At 37.4% G+C, this 7,821-nt stretch overlaps 1 protein-coding gene and 1 long non-coding RNA gene across 2 annotated transcripts in view; one reads left to right on the top strand and one right to left on the bottom strand.

Moving 5' to 3' along the window:
• LOC109533944 (serum response factor homolog) overlaps positions 1 to 7,821 on the bottom strand; it is a 129,613-nt gene that overhangs the window by 912 nt on the left and 120,880 nt on the right. The window lies entirely within an intron of this gene.
• On the top strand, positions 947 to 4,928 carry LOC125505747. The gene is made up of 3 exons (XR_007282362.1): positions 947 to 1,137; positions 4,142 to 4,210; positions 4,275 to 4,928. It is a non-coding gene; the product is annotated as an uncharacterized LOC125505747 (long non-coding RNA).

Here is a 7,821-nt window from a genome sequence, read left to right as displayed (position 1 = left end):
GCCATTAATCAATCATCAGGAACAAATCACAAATCGAGGCCTTCCTGTTATTTTGATAATAAATATTTTTAATGAACTTTATTGTCAGTCCCTACTTGGTAAAAAAATTCAAGCTTGTATGTATGTTGTGTTGTTGAAATAAAAATGATAATAAACAAGTTATTACTGCATTACATTTTTTTAATGTTTAGAAAAGAGGTTTAGGAATCAATTGGTTGTTGTTGTGAGTGTAATATGTCTTTCCTTAGAAAACATATTTATCTTGCGATTTATTTATACAATATCTCATCCTTCGAGGCAACCAGCCGCAGTGGAAAGTGCGTACCTTTTCTGGCGCTGACGGCGTTCTAGCGCCGACTTTTAAAAGAACTTTACGAGCTAACTAAACAGCAAGCAGTGCCGAACTTTTATCAGTAAATTAATAATATCACCGCAAAAGCGGACGGTGAGGCCAGCAAAATAACCATATTGCGCATGCTCATTTTATGGGACAATCGTCGGCAATTACACCCAACGAAGAACAGCTTTGCATAAAAAAACCGACAAATTGACAAATTTTAACAAAATATTTTACTGCCAAAAATAGGACAAAATATTTATATAAAAATAGACTCCTAAACGCTTTGCTATGAGATACAGAATCGTTTCTATTTCATCATTATTTATAGCGATGTATTATTTGTCAGCCCAAGACCAATCAATGTTTCACGCATTAATGTCTGACCAAATACCTGTTGATTCTTAATTATTAAAAACTCTAGTGCCAATCATATCAATATCAATATCATCATGGGAGAACACAGAAAAAAGATAGTGACAATGACAATAACATTTTTTGAGATTTTGATAACGTTGTCACTTTGCCGTCAGTGCTGCCAACCTTTCGAGGTCAATTGAGTTATATTCCTGAATCCGCCACATGTCAATAAAAACTTCGGGTACAAGGTTATCAATCAATGATCTATTTACAAGTAAGTTGCTAAATCACAAGAGGCGTTTGGATGCTCCGAGCACGCCTCGAAAGCTCTACTGCAAGTATCTCCAATACCTGTTCGTCTTTATCTGCAACCCGACCGCCTCGGTCGTCCACTATCTGCTTCAGTTTTTGAAGCCAATCGTCCAATGCCGTTTGTTGATGTAAGTTCATAATAACCTTCTTGGCCTACAAACTAAATACGTACTAAGGACCAAAATTTTCCGTCTTGTACGTAACGGCGTAATCAAAATTGACGTAATTCCTTATGAGGGGTTATAGGGGCTCACTAGGACAGTACGAGCAAAACATTAATTGTCTGTCGATCATCACATCAACATCAATTTGTGATTTAAAATTGGCGTCTTATTGGCACTTTCTTGGGGTAAGTTCTTACTCAGAAATTTAGCTGCGCAAGATACTACGAAACTGCATGACATCATGAAGATGTTAAGAACAAGGGACTTATTAGGAGTTCATGAATACCAATGAGATATAAGTAACATTGTAGTTTGCGACAATAATGATTTAGATGGGGTGAGTAAAGTGATGAAATGCTTGACCTGCAGAAAGGGATACCTGAAGGCTGTAGATGCATTTCTACAAGTGCAAGGCGATAGCAGTGCAGTGGATGAGGGGTATTTTCAAAGCTCGTTAAATGAAGATAAAGTAATTCAAGGAACGAGCGGTGATTTAGGAATTGGCTCTCTCTACAATTCAAAGTGATAAATAAACGGACATTTTATTTCTCGTAACAGGGCAGATGCCTTCAATTTAATATTTCCTCTGCTTCAAGTAGGCGCCCACTGACTGTAGTAACCGATTCATATTTAAATATTCGATTCAATAATTGAAATTGGTCTGTTTCTTCCAAAAACTGGAGTGCTTATTGCTAAAATCATATGAATACATTGATAATACATTCCTGATATTCGAAATTTTAACTTTTAATTTCAAGGGTCTTTGTCATCATCATTCAGCCCCTTATGCCCAGGTTGAACATAGGCCTCCCTAATCATTCTCCATTCCAATCGATTTTGTGCTGCTTGCATCCAGTTACCGCGGATTCTGTCAATCGTCCAGCCAACGCGTAGGCGGACTTCCTCTACTTCGCTTGTCCGTTCTAGGTCTCCACTCAAAAAACCTCTTTTCCCATCGATCATCCCGCATCTGTGCAACGTAGACAGCCCAGTCTTAGACGTTGACGGCCCAGCACTTAAGTTTTGCAATAGCTCCGACGACAGCGCTCACACCAGTTCATCCACGCAAATCCCCGTTTATTAGAGCCGTCTCACACGGGCCACTCTGCAGCGCTTTTCAGTGGCACTGCTGAGAAGCTCACGTTAACCTTAAGCAGACTGAAGTGGCTCGTGTGAATGCCAGCATTTGAACCAATGTATCGCTATCAGTAGCGCTGCTAAATCGGTGGTCGCGCCCGTGTGAATAGCTCCATATAAATCAATGTACCTTCAAAACGTGCTTCTCAGCAGCGCTTTCTGAGAAGCGCTGCAGAGTGGCACGTGTGAAACGGCTCTTAGGACACCCGCAGACGTGCGACTTTTGTAGAGCCACAGTTTTGATGCTAAAAATGCAAATCATTATTTTAATAACTTGTTCAGGTATGGGTTCGCTTGTGCGATTGATGCATGCGTCTGACGCAAGCAGCGGCTGCAGCGTCCATCGCATACGTCGTAGGTGATTTCGCTTGTGCGTCTAAAAAAAAAGTTGACAAAAAGCGGCAGCCCGAGCACAGTGCAAAGCGAAATTTGAGTAGTGGATTAATTAGCATCATGGAGCTCTTTTATTAGAAGAAGAAAAAGATAATGATTCCGTTATTATTTACTAACATAAAACAACATCATTCTAAGTACAAACATCGATATATAGATGTTAAATTCCCCGATTATTTTCGCTTAAGTAGAAAGTAGAAATCAATTTGATTTACGTCGACGGCAAATTAATAGAAATATTGCTGTGAAATGGCTTGCGTCTCGCCGCTGCACTGGCCTTGATAAATGCCTGGGTTCGCTTGTGCGATTGACGCAGGCAGCGGCTGCAGCGTCCATCGCATGCGTCGTAGGTGGGTTCGCTTGTGGGTCCAAAAGTTGAAAAAAGTCGGCAGTCCGAGCACAGTGCAAAGGGAAATTCGAGTAGTTGATTAATTAGCACCATGGAGCTTGCATTGGCTGTTTTATTTGAAGAAGAAGATAATTAAACCAGAACCCCTTATTAAATACGGACAGAAAACCTCATCATTCTATATACAACATCGATATGTAGATGTAGACTAAATTCCACGCTTATTTTCGCTTAAGTAGAAATCAATTTGATTCATGTCGACGGCAAATGAATAGAAGTATTGCAGTAAAATCGCTTGCGTCTCGCCGCTGGACGGGCCTCAATAGCAGTGCCTGCGTTTCGACGTTGCGTCACACTTCAGACGCCAGACGTCGACGCGCTAGTAAACCCATAAACATGATATGCCATATGATCAGTTTCTGCGATGGACGCTGCAGCCGCTGCTTGCGTCAGACGCATGCATCAATCGCACAAGCGAACCCAGGCCTTAACAGTGCCTGCGTTTCGACGTTGCGTCAAACTTCAGACGCTAGACGTACACGTGCTAGTCAACCCATAAACATGTTATGCCATATGCATGCGCACTATGCATATGCTGCTTGCGTCAGACGCATGCATCCATCGCACAAGCGAACTCACGCCTTGCAGAAACGCTCCCTGCAGAACGGGATCAAGCAGACGGGAGCGACTAAATTGTGGTAGCGTCAGATGAATTTCTTTACTTAATTTGGCTTGTACCGAAACGGCATAGTGGCCATGTGCAGGCACTAAAGTCGCCCCTCTGAGGGTGCCTTAATGTGGTCCTTCAAGGTCACACCAAACATGAATCTCTCCATCTTACTCTGTGTAGCTCTAAGTAAGCTGTTGCTCTTAGCGTTAGAGTTTCTGAGCCATGTCATCATTGGCAGCACGCACTGCTCGAAAACCCGTCTTTTTAGATTGACGGGAATGTCACTCTTGAAAACGTCTTTAAGTCATCCAAAAGCTGCCAATGAGAGAGTGAGCCTTGTATTTAGTTCGCATGTCTGACTATCTCTTGAGATACTGACTTCATGGACAAGGTATATCTATCAGCTATTTCAATTGCAGTTCCGCCAATCTTCAAGCCACAGCTGAGAAGATATAGATATCTTCAAGCCACAGCAAGGAGATCAGAAGGTTCGTCATGAATTTTGTTTTTGACATATCGATATTAAGACGGTCTTTTCCATACTTTTTGCAGGTCCTGCAACATCAGTCGCATTTCTTCTAGATTGAGATCTTTTCAAGGCTAGAACTAAAAAACACTACTTACTCACAAGTGTGTTACACGTTTCAATTTGTTCAACCCTTTCAATATGTTTCAAAGTTTACAAAAAAGTGTGCGTACAATAAAAATAACAATATCTACCAAATGTAAACAGAAGAGGTAAATCAAATGTTACTAGTTAAGTGTAGTTTATAATTTTGACACCAGGGAGCGTTTAGACTTCGCGAAATCACGCAATGTATTGTTCTTTACCTTGCATTTTAAGCAGCCCTGATGGTAACGTAACTGTCGAAACTGCTTGACCCAAGTCTATTAAAACAACAAATTACACACTTTACTATACGATTTATTAACTCATTTTACCGAGTTCTATTTTTTTTTTAGTAGTGAGAGAACATTGAAAAACCCCCTATTTATCAGCAATCGTTTACATCATGTCGTTGTAGTACCTAATCAGTTTCATCTTGTTCTTTTAACATACACAGCAGACGTTGCAAGAATTAATTATTCGCCCAAATTTTCCATCTTGATCACAACATACAATTTTTAGTGCCCCTCACTCATCTCGTATTTCAGCACAAACCGAACTGAGCGTGTAAACCCACCTCAACAGTTTTAATTGATAATAAACCCAAAGAAAAATGTGGATATAAGTATCTTTGAATCAATATTCAAGGATTAGCGTGTTGTTCTTATGGAAAACTTTGTCATGTAATAAGAAATAAACAACTTAGTTTTTTTTTTAAATTCTATTGATTTGGCAAATATAAAAATATCTACATTGATGGTTCTATTTTTAACAGCAAATAAGTTTTTTTTATAATGTTATAACACAGCACACAGTAGGAAATTCATGGATACATAACGTAATATAAACGAACTTCTATAACTAATTGTCATACAAATAGGCTAATGCTAAACATAACAATTGTGTATTTTTATGACTTTGGCAACATATTCCAACTAAAATTCAAGCTGTCACATAATCGCCAGTTTATTCGAAAGTTTTCAGCCTTTTATCGTCTTTCACTAAAATAACCACAAATAACTTTCTAAATTTGAAATAATTGTTTGGACAATAATTTAAAATATTCTTCGTCTGTATTTTTTTATACATAAGAATAAATATTTACTTTGATTATAGCGCTCTTTATCAACAACACAATGATACATATGGTATAATCAAAATAAATGGTCTCAAAAATATTCGATTAAATTAACCAGTCTACTTGCAAACCTAACCTGACCAGACTGTATTATTGGCTTTCTTTCTTTTCCTCAAATTTTGCCGTAAATCTTATTCAAAAATTAGTCTCATAATTAATCAGGCCGTGCAATTAAGTCGCATTTTTCTCTTTGGCTAACAGCCACATTTTTTCCGATTGTTGGCGTAAGTTCTTACATCTTCTGCCATGTTAATGTGGCATTCCCCTATAACTAATAGCATGTCCGCATATTCGATATTGATGCACATTTTGTGAAAGAAGCTTCAAAGTAAGTCACAATTCTTGTTATTCTTGACAAAAACTGTGTACCTGATAATGACAAAAAATGGCATTGCCGCTTTGACTTGACGTCAAAAAATATTGGAAGAGAACTTTTCTAATATCATAAATTTTCATCATTTGAAGCCAAAATCGTAGTTTTTCTTTTCGAATGCTTAATTATTCCAATAGGCTACCAATCAAACATGGGGCCATTTCAAAATAATGCTTGACATCGAAGTTGAAAATAATCTAGAAATTTTCGAATTTTTTTTTACTTTTTCCTCTTAAAATAAATTAGGCCAATTTTAAATCACCCTGTATATACTTAACGTTAGGCAACAAACTTTTCGCAAAGCATTCGATTGTACTAGGGGTTTCAGAAGGAATGTAAATTATGTTAAGGGTATACTTATTCTTCATGGGTCACAACAAATAGAAACGTTCATACGAACATGGGTCCGGAAACGCCCCACAGCACAAAATAGCTATTTATGTACCAAGGGCGTTACGGACCTTATAATGCCCTGAGGGCCGAACTAGCCCGAGGGCCTTTGGCCCGAGGGATAGGTTTCGGCCTGATGCAATAAATACTACTTATATCAAAAAATGCATTTTTTGATATAAGTAGTATTTAAGTAAATTTTATTTAAATCTAGTACATCTACATCATACGTTTAAGAATATTTTCTAAAATATCATTATTGGCCTGCACACATCTAGTTGCGAGTTTATTTATCACATGTGGAATTATAAAAAGAATACCTGTTAAAACAGTCAGTGGAATTCTGAAATTATGTTGGAATAAACACGAAATTTCATCCAACCGAAAAGACAAGAATCTGCTGGATTGAGGCCGAGAGATCTTACTTAAGTCAACTCACTGGCCTCCGTTTACCAATAATAAAAACGTTCGCACAAGGAGAGGAGGAGGCGCTCCAACATGTTCATAATAACAACAGAAACATGATTCAGCATATTAAAAGTTTTCATGCAAGAACTGCAAAACAAGCACTAATGATTAGTCGCATTCGGACTATGTATTATCAATTACCACAATGGAGAACCTACTCCTTGAATATCGTGTCTTCGACTTTCGTCTGGTGCATCGTATAATATTTTGATCCTCGATGGAAAATAGCCGGTAAAGGTTTTGAAAAAATCGGAGACAAAAAGTAAATCTGTCAAAAGCATGCGTTGCGAAAGTTATTACTTTCCACACGGATGAAGAAAATTTAATTGAATAAAGAGGGAACGCGTAAATTGTCATTGTCATGTCATTGTAATGGGTAAATGTGATTCTTTCGCTATCGAAATCAATGGCGAAACTACGTGTTTTCCATCGGGGGATCAAAAAAATTGGTTTTGTATTTTTTTACAGCGTTTCCGGACCCATCTTCATATGAACCTTTTTGACTTATACGGAGTGTTTTTTTCGATGATATAAATATATTTATTGGTACACAAAGGAGGTATGGTCTGGTAGGTACCTGAATTATCAATCGTACGCTCCAATGAAATATAAAAGATGTGTAATAACGGCACTTACAGATAGAGCCATTAAATTGTCACATTGGGAGTATAGAACAAAAAATCTTGAAGAAATAAAAAATATGTTATTAATAAACAACTATCCAAAGTCATTTTTTGAACCAATCATAAAGCAAAGGATAAATAAAATATACAATTCAACTAAATGGAAAAACATAAATAAAAGAAGAGAAGGTGATATCAAGTATATATCATTACCATATATTCCGGAAATTAACACAAAAATAAAAAATAGATTCAAATCACATAATATCAACATAGCAGAAAAAACTAAAAACACCTTAGCAAATGAATGTTTCATAAAATTTAAACCTAGGATTGACAAGTTAGACACGCCTAATGTCATTTACAAAATAGACTGTTTGAATTGTGATAACACATACATAGGTCAAACAGGACAATATCTAAAGAAAAGAATATACGAACATAAGTACAGCCTAAGAAAAAATAACGAAAATGGTACAGCATTAGCACAGCATGCACAA

The sequence above is a fragment of the Dendroctonus ponderosae genome, unplaced genomic scaffold (genome assembly GCF_020466585.1).
Source record: "Dendroctonus ponderosae isolate FM_Combo_2020 unplaced genomic scaffold, Dpon_F_20191213v2 Dpon_F_20191213_1, whole genome shotgun sequence".
Taxonomy (NCBI): Eukaryota; Metazoa; Arthropoda; class Insecta; order Coleoptera; family Curculionidae; genus Dendroctonus; species Dendroctonus ponderosae.
Note: the sequence above shows the minus strand (reverse complement) of the source record. Positions and strands in the feature narration are given on the sequence as shown.